This window comes from Rhamphochromis sp. 'chilingali' (genome assembly GCF_963969265.1).
Source record: "Rhamphochromis sp. 'chilingali' genome assembly, chromosome: 5".
In the NCBI taxonomy this organism is placed as follows: domain Eukaryota; kingdom Metazoa; phylum Chordata; class Actinopteri; order Cichliformes; family Cichlidae; genus Rhamphochromis; species Rhamphochromis sp. 'chilingali'.
In genome coordinates, this window is record NC_137932.1 from 4,749,540 (window position 1) to 4,766,107 (window position 16,568).

A 16,568-nucleotide genomic window follows, 5' to 3' on the forward strand; every position below is an offset into this window, starting at 1 on the left:
CCTTTTCACCTCAATAAGAAACGCGTAATATTTTCTCTGAATACCAGACGGGACGGTTGGCAACTCTAATAACTTATGAACAAAATAAGGTTCAACATCATTAACTTCATAGCACCCACCCAGCTGTATAGAAACTCCGTCATGCTAGCTAGCACGCAGTACGGAAAAAGTCAGAATAACGAAAATAAACTCCACCTAAGCTTGGTTCATATCTGACCCAGAGAGACTGCAGGTCATAACTTCTTACCTGAAGTTCAGTTCACACTTGGACCGGCGGCCACCTCGGGTCTCTTTTCCTTCTGCGTCCCTTTTCCTTCATCCACCTGCTGGCCTCCACCACTTGCTAATGTTACTGAATCTGTGGAAGCTCCGCGATAGCCACCACACGAAGTAACGAGTAACGACCCTATCTAAATCCCAGTAACGAGTAACGCGTTCCTGATTTTGGCATAATAACTAGTTACCGTGCTCGTTACCACAATAATAACGTAGTTACTGTAACGCGTTACTTAATAACGCGTTAGTCCCAACACTGGTGGAGACCAAACACTTTGCTTAGCTAAGAGTGCACAACCTAACCAGAAGCCTCCAGGCGTGACCTAACATAACTAGGATTTAACTTTTCAAGTGAACACATAGTGAATATAATGGTTAAATAATAGTTATGTGTTGTGTTGTTGCTGAAATGGAAAAAGGATGATTTTCTGATTTTGTCCTATATGCAGAAAAAAAGCCGGTTTAACCTACTTTTTTCCTAAAGGAAGGGCTTTGAGGCTCCTCTTTTATAAAGATTATTTAGAACACAAAAGGATCATTAATTTTCACTAATATTACATTTATGTAATCTTAAGACATGACTTGAATCAGAAATAATGGTTACTATAAAAATAACTCTCTAGATTATTGTGAAATAAGTCCATAGTCATCTATGATTGATGTCACTTGGAACTAGGGTTGCCAACTCCCTGAAAAATAAATAAGGGACACCTCGTGGCCAGGGCCGGGCAACCCAGTTGTCTTCACCCTTCCCAGTGTGGTGAATTTTCTAGCTCTTTTTTTGTGTGTGAAATTATTTTTTTTTAACCATTTGACTTGAAGTTGATTTAAGCAGATGCATATTCTATTCTTTGTGATATGAACACATGTGAAACAAGTGATCATTTAGCCATTTATTTTTAGCTCAAAATGACAACATTAACACAGTAAAACAGGTCTCCTTCTTAAACAGAAGCCTGTCATGCTTAACTTTTGAGAATATAAGTAAATCTTTCTTTAAAAGAACTTTGTCCTGCTTAACTTAAAATAATAGAAAATAATAGAAAGAAAAACATTCTTGTAACAGTGCACATTTAGTGCATTTAGTACAATTGGCTTCAGCTGAGGTATTATTTCAGCTTTTCTAATGCTAATCAGCTGCTCCTGTTTGTAAACCCGCTTGTTCCCATGATTACGCATCTTAACTCATCATCATTATTCACCTATGTATTACTTTTATGTATTAGTCATCTATTTGTTGTAATCATCTATCCTTGCAGTTGTTTATTACACAAAATAAATTATATTATCACACTTCTGGCCACATAGCGCTGATATTCACTGCACATGCCCATATTAACTTTTTCCAGCCAGGTGTTTTCCTTTTCCCATTCTTCCCTTTCTCTGAGGGGAACAAACATTGCTGCTCTAACGCTGGGCTCACACTGTGCGATTTTTGGCCCATTTTGAGACGATTTTTGAGTCGTGCGACCGTTTTGGTGATCGGACCGATTTTGGCCTTCATCGTGCGTCGTGTAGTATACGTGGGGTAACGAGAAGCGATTAACACCTCACGAGCAGCTCCCGATCATCAATCGCTCGTGAGGATCTCACCACAGCCGCTCACACTGCTCACGCGCAAACACGTAAACGTCGGTGAAAAAGACGGCGCAGCACGGCAGTGCAGCGTGTGATCTGGACACAAGCGATGGAGGCACAACTTGTAGAACTTTGGAAAGCTCATCCGAGCCTTTTCGATGTGGCATCACAAAATGATCACGACCACAACAACCGTGAAAATAGTTGGATTTACACTGCTGCTCAATCACAGCTGCCTGATCATGTTTTTCATTAGCAATTTAGCAAAGTTGATGGTGGTGGTGTGTGTGTCTGTGTGAGTGAAAGACAGAGAGAGAGAGCGACAGATTTTCTGTTATAACCTTCATTTTATGGACGCACAGGGTGAGCTCTCAGGTCGCATCAGAGCATCGGGCGGTATAGTGTGAGACCTGCATCGTGACCTATGAACTTCTAACCCCTGCGAGTCAATCGTGCAGTTTGAGCAGGAGCTGAATAACGTGACTGAAAAAAATTGCACAGTGTCTGCCCAGCTTTAGGTGTACTGTCGTCCGAGACTTGCACCGCAGTGTCGGCGTTTGTTTCCCTGTTGGCCATGCTTCTTGTTGTGGTCACCTGTTGTCTTCCGGTATTTTCTCCGCAAGCGACCTTTCCTCGACCAATGAGATGAGCGGTAATCTGAATTGTCATACTCGAATTGTCATAAGTGTGGTGTCAGCTCATTGGTCACAAAGCAGGAGAGGGGCTGGGAATTATGTTTTCAAACAAAGCGTTAATTCCATTAACATTTATAGACTACTTTTGATTCTCACTGTATTACGGGACAAAGTGCGTCCCTTATTAGCTCAATACGGGACGTGTACTTTTTTTTCTAAATACAGGACGATTCCGTATTTTAAGGGACGGTTGGCAACCCTACTTGGAACCCAGAGCTCCCCACCATTAAAACCTGTGTACTTCCTGTTGGTGGTTTTCTGTGTTAAAAGCACTTTGTTCTTTGATAGCCTCCTTCTTTCCACCCCATTATCTGCTGAAGCACGTTAAACCCCCAACTTAATCGTTTATTATTGAAAGCTCGGAAAGAAGCCTTCCCTCCTGGTGTTATGGGAAAATGGTTAAGGCTGAGATGTAAAAGACGTAGGGTTACGCATTTAGCCAGCTACCGAACTGCATGGAAGCTACACTTCATGGGCTGTGCTTTAAAATGGGCGACCCATCGTCTATGTGAGTCTGAGGATATGAAAATAGGCATATTTGTGTGTGTAACGGTTGTCATGGTGCTTAAAAAGCAGGCAACAAATGAACTGGAAAAAAACAAAAGATTGTGATATTATTAGAAGCATTGTTCACATTCAGGGTACATCATACATACAACATCAACGTTGTGCTGCTATGTCTGTCACGTATACGGCACATGCACGGTGACAGCAACCATTCAGACTTTTTTGTTTTTGACACAGTGGGCATGAATTTTTTAAGAATAATTGATTTTAGGCACAAGTAGATAAAAGGCTTCTCATTTCTATCCGGCTGCTGTTGATTCTGACAAATGTCGTTAGCAAAATCCATCAACTGTAGCAAATTAAGCTAACACGATCTTGCAAAATTGCTCAAAAAAGCTTTTTCCTGCCAACTTTTTAATATTTCAAGCTCGTTTGACTTAAAAGGGGAACAGTGTAACAAGTTCTTAAGTATGCATGCAATGGCCACATACAGACATCGCACTGTTGAGCTATTAGTCTTTGTAGTTTAAGTGCAAAGAGGAGTGTTTACAGCAGTGGTTCCCAAACTTTTTTTGCTAGGCTCCCCTTTGTTTTACAAGAAAAATGTTCGCCCCCATCCCCTCCGCGTGCACGCATGCACAAACACATCCTCCAACCACACACACCCATATTTTGCTCCATTGCGGTTTCTTTCACACCTCAAACATTTAGTGAACAATTAAGCAAATACAAGTAATCTGCAATAAATTACAGGTAGTAATAAAATAAACTACTAACTCTTTTACGCTATGTCCACACCTACACGGGGATTTTTGAAAACGCAGCTGTTTCATCCACACGTAAACGGCGTTTCGAATCACCGAAAACTGAGATTTTTTAAAACTCCTTTTTTCGCGTTCATGTGTGGACGAGGAATACAGAGTTCGTCACGCAATGTCAAAGGTATGTGCCTTTTTTCACGTCACGCTGTGCGCCACGTTATTGTTTACATGAGATGAATTGCAGAATGGCAGGTAGTCAGATTAACAGTATTTTGTCTCTATCTTCAGGTTTTACACGCTTACATATACACACGCTGTCCCTCTATTTACAAAGTCAGAGGCGTCACTGTGTAATTATTTTACATGTAGTTGTTTCTTTCCTGTGTAATAATATTCAACATTGCTATCAATACATTTTTCAAAAAATGCCTCTCTGTGCAAAATGGGTCTAAAAACATAAACAGCTGTGGGATCCTGTTTGTCCATGATTTAGACAGGGGGAACAAATCGTGGCAGGATCAGCCTGATGTTATTTGTATCCCGCTGTAACTTTACTGTATAAAGAGCTAACATCTCCAAAATGTCAGGAGCAGTTAGTCATTACAACAAGTGTTTGTCAACTGTTACGGTCGCTGACCTCTAGTGGCTCTCCCTTTGTAGAAGAGGTTTTTTTTCTCCTTTTCTTGTGTTGCAGGTCTGCCTCATGAGCCACAGCTGAGGTGTGTTCCAGCTCGTCAGCCACGGCATATAGTCTGCCATCCTAAACTGCCACACCCCTGCCACTTCCCCCATTTTTGCCAGAGCTGTGAGATGTAGTGTTTTGGGCAGCGGGCCTTAGTGTGTATGTGTGTGAGAACTTAAACTCTGTGGAACTTTGGTTTTCTTTCTTTTATTGTAAGCAAAGGTGTGCCCTTATTGTGTTAATTAGTTCATCATTGTGGAAGCAGGTAGGGGTTCTCTGCCATTTTTGTTTCAACTGTTTTCTCCTGTTTTTGGTTAGACAGGGAGCTCAGCCATTGTATTTTGTTTTGGTTAGTGAGTACTTGGTTTGATTTTTAGCTAAAGGGGGTGTTTTGTTTGTTGTTTTGGCCTTGGAGACCCTGAAGTAAAGTAGTTTTGGGCAATAAATCACGTTTAATGACATCTATTCTCCAGTAGCTCATGTGTTCTCTTTCACTTTGTGTTACCCCTCACTCCAGTCAACACTTCGTTTTTAAGTGGGGCGTAACATCAACTAAAAATCAAGAATGTGGGATACTGTTTGTCCGTGATTTGGAGAGCCCAGCGCTGCTCCCGACGAAGGGAAAACCAATTCTGCAGGGAGACCTACCTCGGCACCTGTGCAGGTTAAACCAAAGGGCAGATATGCTTCACCATATTTTCTAGTCTTTGGCTTAGAATGAAGTTGGTTTGGAAATATATTCAGCGATGCTTCATCCCCTGCTTTACGTTTGTGTAGGCGCCCCGTGCTAGCAGTGTCCAAGCATTGTTTTTGTTTTTTTTCCCTTGTCATACCCCCCCCCCCCCCCCCCACACACACACACACACTTTGGGAAGGTCTGGTTTAGAGTGCTTGGATATAGCCTGCTGGGACAAGCAAATCAGAGGTTAAGCACTGTTTTCACCTTAGACAAGAAAAGCAGCTTTTATAAAATAGCATTTACAAACATACTAGTTTTCTTTAGAGAGTAAAAATTATTTCTATTTGCACAAATAAAGGAATTATTTCAGAAAAAAACAAAAATTACCAGGGTCAATATTATTACCCCAGCAAAACACTCAATTTTTTCTTGAGCCACGACACAAACCGCTGCTGTGCAATCATGTGCTTTAACTATGTGATGCTCAAAGCTCACAATTCAAGTTAAAAACCTGTCTCTATCCATCTAGTATTAAATCTTTCTGGGAAACAAGTATGTATATTATGCACACACACAAACACACATGCAGCTATTACCTATTTCTTGTTTTTATACCTAAGATGAATTATTGTTGAATGAAGACATTTTTCAAACAAATGTAAAATGTGGGCAATTGTGTTTATTGGGTAAAGGAAAAGGCAGAAGGGGGGGGAAAGGATAGAAAGAATGAAAGAGAGAGATGAGAGAAAACCCCAACAATCCCCTCTGAGCAAGCACCAGGCGACAGTGGATAGGAAAAACTCCTTTTAAAGTGAAAGAAACCTAAAGGAGAAACCTATGGCAGAACCAGGCTCAGGAGGGGGCAGTCAACTGCCGGGACTGGTCGGGGGGTGAGGGTGAAAAAAGAAAAAGGAGGGAGGGGAAGGGGGGAAATGAAGATGGAATAGAGGTGGAGGAAGACGAGGTTACATCAGGTGAGAAGCAGCAGTGCCCCTCCTCCAGAACCAGTGGAAGCGTTTTTTCTTCTTTTTCAGATACTCTTCCACCAGCACTTTTTTCTCAATGATGAGGGTTTTCAGCTCATCGATTGTTTCTGCGTTTTCTTTCTCAAGTTTGTTGCACCTTTTCACCATGTCTTCTAATTGTTCTTGTTTTTCTTTAAGCTTGTCTTTCAGTTCTTTAACTGTTGCCTCCTCTATTCGCTTTGCCTTGTGCACATCTGTGTGCATGTCTTCCAGCTGCTGGTTTCTCTTCTGGATTTCTTGAAGTCTACACTGCAGGTCTTTATGTGTTTTCTGTTGTTCTTGCTTTTGCGCCTGGATTTCAGTGTTTTTGTACTTCAAGGTCTTAGAAAGTTCCTCAAGTTCGGTATTTTTTCTCAGCATCTCATTGATGCTACTCTGCATCGCTGAGCATTGTTTTTCCAGGTTTTTCTTTTCTTCTTCCAGTACAGTTGATTTGTACTTTGTTTCGTTATACAATTCTTGGAGTGCTTGATTATTCCTCTGGAGATTAAGTTTTTCTTCTTCCTGTTGTATTTTCTGTTGGTCTTTTTCTTGAAGAAGCTCTTTATTTCCGTGCGCTTTTTTATCAAGCCTGATTTGGAGCGATCTGTGTTTTTCCTCCATCTCGTCAAGCTTGGAGTCCATTTCCTTCTGTTTCATTTCCATTTGCTTCTTGTCTTGAAGCAACTGTTGACTTTTGTGCAGAGTTTTATCATGTTTCACCTGCAGCGCTTTGTATTTTTCCTCCATGGCTTGGAGTTTGCTCTGCAGGTCTCTCTGCTCTACGGGCTCTTGTTTCTTGCCTTGGTGGATCTCCTTATTTCTCTCCAGAGCTTCATCGAGTATTACTTGCAAGCCTTCATTTTGTTTCTCAATGTTCCTCAGCTTGCAAGCCATTTCTTCCTGTTGTATTTTCTGTTGGTCTTTCTCGTGAAGCAACTCTTTATTTTTGAGCAGTGTTTCCTCGAGAGTTATTTGGAGCATTTTGCATTTTTCCTCCAAGACTTCAAGCTTGTGGTCCGTTTCTTTCTCGAGCATTCCTTGTTGCTCTCTTTCTTGAATGAACTCTTTATTTCCGTGCGCTTTTTTCTCAAGCCTGACTTGAAGCAATCTGTGTTTTTCCTCCATCTCATCAAGCTTGGAGTCCATTTCTTTCTGTTTCATTTCCAGTTTCTTCTTGTCTTGAAGCAACTGTTGACTTTTGTGCAGAGTTTTGTCATGTTTCACCTGCAGCGCTTTGTATTTTTCCTCCACGGCTTGGAGTTTGCTCTGCAGGTGTCTCTGCTCTATGGGCTCTTGTTTCTTTTCTTGGAGGATCTCCTTATTTCTCTCCAGAGCTTCATCAAGCATTACTTGCAAGCCTTCATTCTGTTTCTCAATGTTCCTCAGCTTGCAATCCATTTCTTCCTTTTTTATTTTCTGTTGGTCTATCTTGTGCAGAAACTCTTTATTTCTCTCCAGAGCTTCATCAAGCATCACTTGCAAGCCTTCATTCTGTTTCTTGATGTGCCTCAGCTTGCAATCCATTTCTTCCTTTTGTATTGTCTGTTGGTCTTTCTCGTGCAGAAACTCTTTATTTCTCTCCAGAGCTTCATCAAGCATCACTTGCAAGCCTTCATTTTGTTTCTCGATGTTCCTCAGCTTGCAATCCATTTCCTCCTGATGTATTTTCTGTTGGTCTTTTTCTTGAAGCAGCTCTTTATTTTTGAGCAGTGTTTCCTCAAGAGTTATTTGCAGCATTTTCAGTTTTTCCTCCAAGACTTCAAGCTGGGAGTCTGTTTCTTTCTCCAGCATTTCTTGTTGCTCTCTCTCTTGAATGAACTCTTTATTTCTGTGCACTGTTTTCTCAAGCTTGATTTGGAGCAATCTGTGTTTTTCCTCCATCTCGTCAAGCTTGGAGTCCATTTCCTTCTGTTTCATTTCCATTTGCTTCTTGTCTTGAAGCAACTGTTGACTTTTGTGCAGAGTTTTGTCATGTTTCACCTGCAGCGCTTTGTATTTTTCCTCCATGGCTTGGAGTTTGCTCTGCATGTCTCTCTGCTGTGTGGACTGTTGCTTCTCTTCTTGGTGGAGTTCCTTCAGTTTTTCCAGAGCTTCGTCAAGCTTCTCTTGGAGCTCCTGATTCTTCTTGACCATGTTTTCCTGTTTTATGCTCTCTTTTTTCTCATTTTGGAGCAGATCTTTAATTTTTTCTAGAGCTTCATCAAGCTTTTCTTGGAGCTCGTGATTCTTCTTATCTTGGAGAGCCCATTGTTTCTCCTCAATAATATCTTCCCTTTCCTGAAGCTGGTAGGATAATTTTTCTAATTCAGCGCTCTTTCTCTCATTTTCTTCTGTCAGGATCTTAATCTTTTCTCTGTTCATGAGATTTTCCTTCTCCATTTCTTCCAATCGCTTTTCCTCTAATTCCACCTGTTCATCCCAAGGAAGAGAGCTGATGTAAGGGTCTAGGGACTCATACCATGGAATAGAGCTGGGGTCAGCTTCTTGTCTTTCTTGCTCTTTCTGAGACATGTTGGAGTCTGTATACCGTGAGTACGAAAAGGGTCCAAATGTTTGAAAATGCTTTACTGGTGAACGTCTGAATGCTGCTAACATAAGTGCTGCAAATAACGGACTGAAAGTTGTACCTCCTCACCCCTATTTATGGATTCAGAAGCCTGTGACATCACAATACCATAAGCCAATGAGGTTGTCACATGACATTCTAGAATGAGGTCATGTTTTTGTATGAATTTTTTAAATAACATCAACATTCCGTAAGCCAATGAGGTTCTTACATGACTTTTGAATGAGGATAATTATTTTGTGTTAATCGACATAGCCTGCTGCAGCTCAGAGCTCGTGAGCTCAAACGATCCTCCAACCTCAGCCTCCCGGTAGCTTGGATTACAGGCACGCGCCACCGCACCCGGCGAGAAGCAGCTACGTTAACAGGGCTTTTAACTATGTCTGAGGTGACATCATGACACTAACCTGCTGCCCATCATTAGCAAAGTTGTAATGATGGGCAGCAAAGATGAGGAATGAGTGGTGCACAATTGTTATATGCAAGTTTTTAGAAAGCTCGTGGTTAACCCAAGAGTATTTTGTCACAATATCAAGAAGAGTAAAGCTTCAATGTCAAGAATAGATAGGAATATAGGGAATTATATATTTTTATTTAAAGACAGGACTCACATGTTTTCATTTCTAGTCTTTAACATCCCCAGGCTTCTACCTTTCTACCTATAAAACCCGAGAGCAGCCAAATGGCTGGTAGGCTTTTAGCTAAGCTTTAGCTTCAGCCAAGTGGAAGCTAAATTGGCTAGTCATTCATATGTAAATTAGGTTGTTACCTGGGAATTCTGGAGGGAGGGGAGTGGGGGGGGGGGGTGTGATTGAGGGGGTGGGGGAGCTGCTGATGCATTCTCAATCATCCAGGGAAATAAATCTCCAAAAGTCACCAACTTGGAGTGTTTCAGTTTGCCATCTTAGGGAGAAATCAACACACATGGGTGTATGTCCTTTGTTGCTGAGCTCTGTTCTAGGATGCCCTCTGGACCCAGTGGAGGTGGTGAGTGACAGGAGAACGGCGGCTAAGCTGTCATCCCTGATGGACAACATCTCCCACCCCATGCAGCAGACTGTGACAGCACTGAGCAGCTCCTTCAGTGGGAGACTGCGGCACCCACGGTGTGGGACGGAGAGATTTCGCAGGTCTTTCCTCCCCACTGCTGTCAGACTCCATAATAAAGACTTTAACTGATCAAGCACACACATCCATACATATGCAATAATACTAAGTGCAATAATCCTTTCTGTCATCGTTGTATTTTTACTCAGTTGTATATAGTATTTGTATTTGTATTCTATTTTTATCTTATTGTATATTTATTTTATTTTATTCTACTGTATATAGTATTTTATTTTATTCTATTCTGTACAGTTGTGTACTGTATTTATTCTTATTGTATTCTAATTTTTGCCTCATAACTTTTGCACTGTCCACTTCCTGCTGTGACAAAACAAATTTCCCACGTGTGGGACTAATAAAGGTTATCTTATCTTATTGATAAAAACAGTACAAAAAAATCAACCATTTGTACACATATTTACAAATAATAATAAAAAGTGAGTGAGTACATTTCAACATTTTCAACATTATACCAGTGGTCTGATTGATGCCACAATGGAGCAAATCGAGCAAAGACTGATAAGTTCGCTGCAATTTCCAGTGTGTGGGGATCATTTGTCACCAACTGCATCACGTGCTACAACCCTGGTCTACATATCACCGTTGATGAACAGCTTTTCCCATCAAAGACTCGGTGCTGTTTCCTGAAGAATATTGCAAGTAAACCTGACAAGTTTGGGATCAAGTTTTGGGTGGCTTGCGACCTAAAATCCAAGTACCATCCAGTACTATCCATTTATCTTATTTCTTAGGTGTTTTCAACCTCTGCTGCCACGCTGACAGCGTATGCGGCCAAACGGAAGAAGACAGTCTATATTCTTAGCAGCATGCACAGCGTGGTTCAGACTAGGGCTGCCACAAACGATTATTTTGATAGTCGACTAGTCACCGATTATTTTTGCGATTAGTCGACTAATCAGATCATCATCCATTGGACGCAAAACTACAGCTTATTGCACCAGCAGCATCTGCTCTTATATAACTATCATTAGCTTACAGCTTTAAGTGTTTAAGGTCTGTGCTAACTAAAAATAAAGACAAGATGATAGTTTATTAAATTTTAATGAAATTTGCGGATTGTTTCGGTGAAGTTTAATAAACTCCTTGCTATCTAAAATATAACAGGACACTGGAGTATATTCTGGAGCATCTCACACTTCTGATAATCAGTTGTCTGCTTGACGTTTATTCAGCTGTGTAAAAACTATAACTTTAATCTCAGACAAACTGATTTACTCAGGAACAAATAAAACACTAAAAAAAAAAGCCAAACAATAACATTTTAAGTTATCTAAGTGACTCATATATATTTAACCTGAGTAGCGAAAGACGGCGGTGGGTTTGAAAACGATTTGCGGGGAGTCCGGTGTTCTCACGGCGCTAGTGAGCCTAGCCCCCGGCTCGCTAACGAGCTAGTGGGTAACAGATGTCTCCGAAAACGTCGGAGCGCTTTTGAAAATATGTGGTGTCCTGATAAACTGAGCAGATATTTGAGGTTTACACAGCTACATTCTCGCCTGAAAATATGTTAAACGTTTATTTTGTGACCCAGAAAGAATAATAAGAGTAACATTAAAACTAACCAGCTGCCGCCATTGTTGGAAACTGCGCTGGGCCGCGCTATGAATTCTGGGACACAGCTGCTTCTTCTTCTTCTTCGGGGTTTAACGGTAGCTGACATCCTTGTACATGCAATGCTGCCATCTTCTGTTTCAGTCCGTTATTACACTCTTAAATCCTGCCACTTATTCCTGCGTCTTTTGTGATCTTACAAAGCTTCAAACGACGCGTCGACTATTAAATCAGTCGTCGACGATTTTGATAGTCGACGTAATCGTGACTAGTCGACAAATCGTGACAGCCCTAGTTCAGACTGATAACACTACCAAAAGGAAGCCAAACACTGTCACCCTTTACAACAAAACAAAGTGTGGCGTGGATGTGATGGACCAGATGGTTCGGGAGTACACTGTCCGCAGAGGAACACGGCGCTGGCCAGTTGCCGTGTTCCTGAAAACACCTAAGAAATAAGATAAATTGTTATTTCCATAGCCCTTTTACACACAATGAAACACATAAACATAGAACCACAAAAGACCTGCAACATACCTGAGTGGTGAATTCATTGCGATCTGTCTGTCTAGTGGATTGAGGAATTTTCCTGCGAATCTTGTTGACTGTGCCGAGGATGGTGGTTTTCAGTCTAAGAAGTTTTTGCGCAAGTGAAAGCGATGTGAAAAAATTGTCCGTGGTAACATTTCTGCCCTTGTCTAGGAATGGTTCCATCAGCCTCATTACTACATTTTCAGAAAGTCTCTCCCCAGTGGGACGATTGGGGTCCTTGCCAAGATATGGGAAGACATTGCAAATGTACTTGGATTTTAGGTCGCAAGCCACCCAAAACTTGATCCCAAACTTGTCAGGTTTACTTGCAATATACTGCAGGAAACAGCACCGAGTTTTTGATGGGAAAAGCTGTTCATCAACGGTGATATGTAGACCAGGGTTGTAGCACGTGATGCAGTTGGTGACAAATGATCCCCACACACTGGAAATTGCAGCGAACTTATCAGTCTTTGCTCGATTTGCTCCATTGTGGCATCAATCAGACCACTGGTATAATGTTGAAAATGTTGAAATGTACTCACTCACTTTTTATTATTATTTGTAAATATGTGTACAAATGGTTGATTTTTTGTACTGTTTTTATCAATAAATCTCAGCAACAAAGGACATACACCCATGTGTGTTGATTTCTCCCTAAGATGGCAAACTGAAACACTCCAAGTTGGTGACTTTTGGAGATTTATTTCCCTGGATGATTGAGAATGCATCAAGACGAACACAAAAGGAAGTTCACAGCTTTTAGCAGCTCCCCCACCCCCTCAATCACACACCCCCACTCCCCTCCCTCCAGAATTCCCAGGTAACAACCTAATTTACATATGAATGACTAGCCAATTTAGCTTCCACTTCGCTGAAGTTAAAGCTTAGCTAAAAGCCATTTGGCTGCTCTCCGGGTTTTAAAGGTAGAAAAGCCAAATGGCAGTCCGTGGGGATTTAAGTGTTAAATCTGAGGCTATTTTCCATTTTAAAAACACTGTAAAAACGTCAGGGTTTGAGCTGTCACTTTAGAAAGCATCATGTCAAAAAATGCATTTAGACTTCAGACAAAGAATTATTGATCATTACAGGAGGAGATGGATAAAGTTATCACGGCAATGTCAACTGTCCTCATCGATACCTGGCCAAGCTTTCCCAAATATCACTTTTGGGCTCAGAGAATATTGTAGCAGAATAAACTGACAGACCACCAAAGCAGTTGCAGGCAATGAATTTTCCCACATGAGAAACTGGGACTAATATGGAGTGCAGCACCAAAAGAGGCCTGTGGCATGAACATCAGCACAGAAACTGTGCACCGGGAGCTTCTTGGCATGGGTTTCCATGGCTGAGCAGCACCTGCAGGGGTCGCACATAGGCAGCCTGTTACGTTTGTGCATATTGTGCAGATTAAAGATAATATCTGTGCAGTAATTTTTGTTATGTTTACTGGTAAAATGACCACGCAGAAAGCTGAAGTGAGATGCCTTTGTTCTGTCACTACAGACATTACAGAGGGCGACAGAAGGGTGCCTCCAAAAGGTCATTAGATTTATTGTCACTTTTGAACTCTGCAGCCTCACAGTTAGTATGTTATGATCAGACAATTTCGCTCACGGAAGGGTTTTAGGAAATTATAAGAAAAACAGCCATTAGATAGCCTTAAGTCAGCATTTTGCTAATCAAGAACAGTTAAGCAGGAGAAAGAAGCCTTATATATACCTATATATCCATTGTTGATGAGCAGCAAAACATGACTCTGAGAGCACAGCAGTCCCTCATGTCAGCCAACAGTGCTAAGGAAAAATATCCGCTTTGATGGATGATGCAACCTGAGGCTTTCACCTTAACAGTGGAGGACAATGCAGTGTGCCCTGCTGCTTAAAACCCATGACAAGTGTCACTCTTTATCCCAGGCAAGCCATGCACACCATGTGTAGAGGCAGAGCAGAGTGTGACCTCATTTTAAAGGTCGTGTAACCCTTCATTTGTTGCCAGAATATAAGCACCCAAGTGAGTCAGTTAACATCTGAAAGTTGATTTTGCAACAATAGACTCAATATCCTTGCATCTCTAAGTCAGTACCCTGAGCTGTGCCTCTGATGTACTCATTTCTAATCCTGTCCATTCTAGTCACTACCGTCTTCAAATTTGTCACCTCCAGCTCCACCTCCTGTCTTTTTGTCAGCGCTACTATCTACAAACCATACATCAAAGCAGATCTCACTACCATCTTGTAACACTTGAACATGTGAAGAGCAAGGATAGCAAATATAACTCATATTGGACATTGAAGATGAAGCTGCCAAGCAGGAGGAAAAGCGGAAGACCAAAGATAAGGCCCATGGATGTAGTGATGGACGACATGCAGAGGGTTGGTGTGACAGAAAAGGATGCAAGAGACGGTGTGAGATGGCGGAAGATGATTCGCTGTGGCGACCTCTAAAGGGAGCAGCTGACAGAAGAAGTCTGCAATGTCCATGGCCTCCACATCCACGTACAACCTCTAGCTGATTGGTTTGTAGCGTACATGAGATGCAGGCCATTTGACACACACACACAAAAAATACATAAAAGCTCCGGTCTTTGCAGCCTTATGTTGAAACATTAAAAATGTGGAGGAAGCCATGCATGAAAACATTTGTGTCTGCTCTACATCACAGCAGATCTGCTACTATAGCAACATAAACTAATCTGTCAGTGTTGCTTTTCAGCCTCAAATGTTATAAATTAAATGGTTTCATGGTCTCTAAATTAAAACTAATGTTAGTTAATTGTGTTGCTTGTCAATTGTACTGGAAAAAACATAAAACACACACAGACACACACACAATGTGGGCCATTATCTCAAAAACACAGCCCGCTATGACTCACAGCTTCACCACTGGCACACACGTGGGGGAGGAAAGATAAGTCTAACCTACAAAGAAGAGTGGCCATACTTATAAAACATTGATCAGGCCACCACTTCAGACTGGACAGATCATTTCTTCTCTCTCCACTTCTACAACCAGTCGCTGCGTATAACTATCTTCTCTTCCACACCACTTGTCTTTAGCTGCAGATGGTAAATGGAACGGGTGAATCTGTTGACCTACATTAGCAATGTCTATATTACCACAGCAATTCTAGCCTGTTTAGAGCATAGTCTATATATATATATATAAAAAAAAACACCCAGCACGCCCCTGCGGGCGGTTTATCCTTCAAGCTCGGGTCCTCTACCAGAGGCCTGGGAGCTTGAGGGTCCTGCGCAGTATCTTAGCTGTTCCCAGGACTGCGCTCTTCTGGACAGAGATCTCCGATGTTATTCCCGGGATCTGCTGGAGCCACTCGCCTAGCTTGGGAGTCACCGCACCTAGTGCTCCGATTACCACGGGGACCACCGTTACCTTCACCCTCCACATCCTCTCGAGCTCTTCTCTGAGCCCTTGGTATTTCTCCAGCTTCTCGTGTTCCTTCTTCCTGATATTGCTGTCATTCGGAACCGCTACATCGATCACTACGGCCGTCTTCTTCTGTTTGTCTACCACCACTATGTCCGGTTGGTTAGCCACCACCATTTTGTCCGTCTGTATCTGGAAGTCCCACAGGATCTTAGCTCGGTCATTCTCCACCACCCTTGGGGGCATCTCCCATTTTGACCTCGGGACTTCTAGGTTATACTCGGCACAGATGTTCCTGTACACTATGCCGGCCACTTGGTTATGGCGTTCCATGTATGCCTTGCCTGCTAGCATCTTGCACCCTGCTGTTATGTGCTGGATTGTCTCTGGGGCATCTTTACACAGCCTGCACCTGGGGTCTTGCCTGGTGTGATAGACCCCAGCCTCTATGGATCTTGTACTCAGAGCTTGTTCTTGTGCTGCCATGATTAGTGCCTCTGTGCTGTCTTTCAGTCCAGCTTTGTCCAGCCACTGGTAGGATTTCTGGATATCAGCCACCTCCTCTATCTGCCGGTGGTACATACCGTGCAGGGGCCTGTCCTTCCATGATGGTTCCTCGTCTCCCTCCTCTTTCTTGGGTTTCTGCTGCCTGAGGTATTCACTGAGCACTCGGTCAGTTGGGGCCATCTTCCCAATGTATTCTTGGATGTTCCTTGTCTCATCCTGGACTGTGGTGCTGACACTCACCAGTCCCCGGCCCCCTTCCTTCCGCTTAGCGTACAGCCTCAGGGTGCTGGACTTGGGGTGAAACCCTCCATGCATGGTCAGGAGCTTTCTTGTCTTTATGTCAGTGGCTTCTATCTCCTCCTTTGGCCAGCCTATTACCCCAGCAGGGTACCTGATCACGGGCAGGGCGTATGTGTTGATGGCCCGGATCTTGTTCTTACCATTCAGCTGACTCCTCAGGACTTGCCTGACCCTCTGCAGGTACTTGGTGGTTGCAGCCTTTCTAGCGGCCTCTTCATGGTTCCCATTTGCCTGCGGGATCCCCAGGTACTTGTAACTGTCCTCTATGTCTGCAATGTTGCCTTCTGGTAGTTCAATCCCCTCAGTTCTGACTACCTTCCCTCTCTTTGTTACCATCCGACTACACTTCTCCAGTCCGAACGACATTCCAATGTCATTGCTGTATAGCCTGGTAGTGTGGATCAGTGAATCGAT

At 42.4% G+C, this 16,568-nt stretch overlaps 1 protein-coding gene and 1 pseudogene across 4 annotated transcripts in view; both read right to left on the reverse strand.

The window, feature by feature from the left end:
- pak5 (p21 protein (Cdc42/Rac)-activated kinase 5) overlaps nt 1-16,568 on the reverse strand; it is an 86,892-nt gene that overhangs the window by 52,723 nt on the left and 17,601 nt on the right. Inside the window, exon 1 of one of the 3 annotated variants that reach the window (XM_080882187.1) lies at nt 248-528. The exons of the other annotated variants lie outside the window; for them this stretch is intronic. The gene's annotated coding sequence lies outside the window, so the exon portion shown is untranslated. Of the gene's footprint in view, nt 1-247; nt 529-16,568 lie in introns of those variants that run through there. 3 annotated transcript variants of the gene reach the window in all.
- On the reverse strand, nt 6,149-8,696 carry LOC308397056 (annotated as a pseudogene). Its single transcript has 2 exons — nt 7,647-8,696; nt 6,149-7,604 (listed from the first exon to the last, which is right to left on the reverse strand). The product of its transcript is annotated as an uncharacterized misc_RNA (transcript).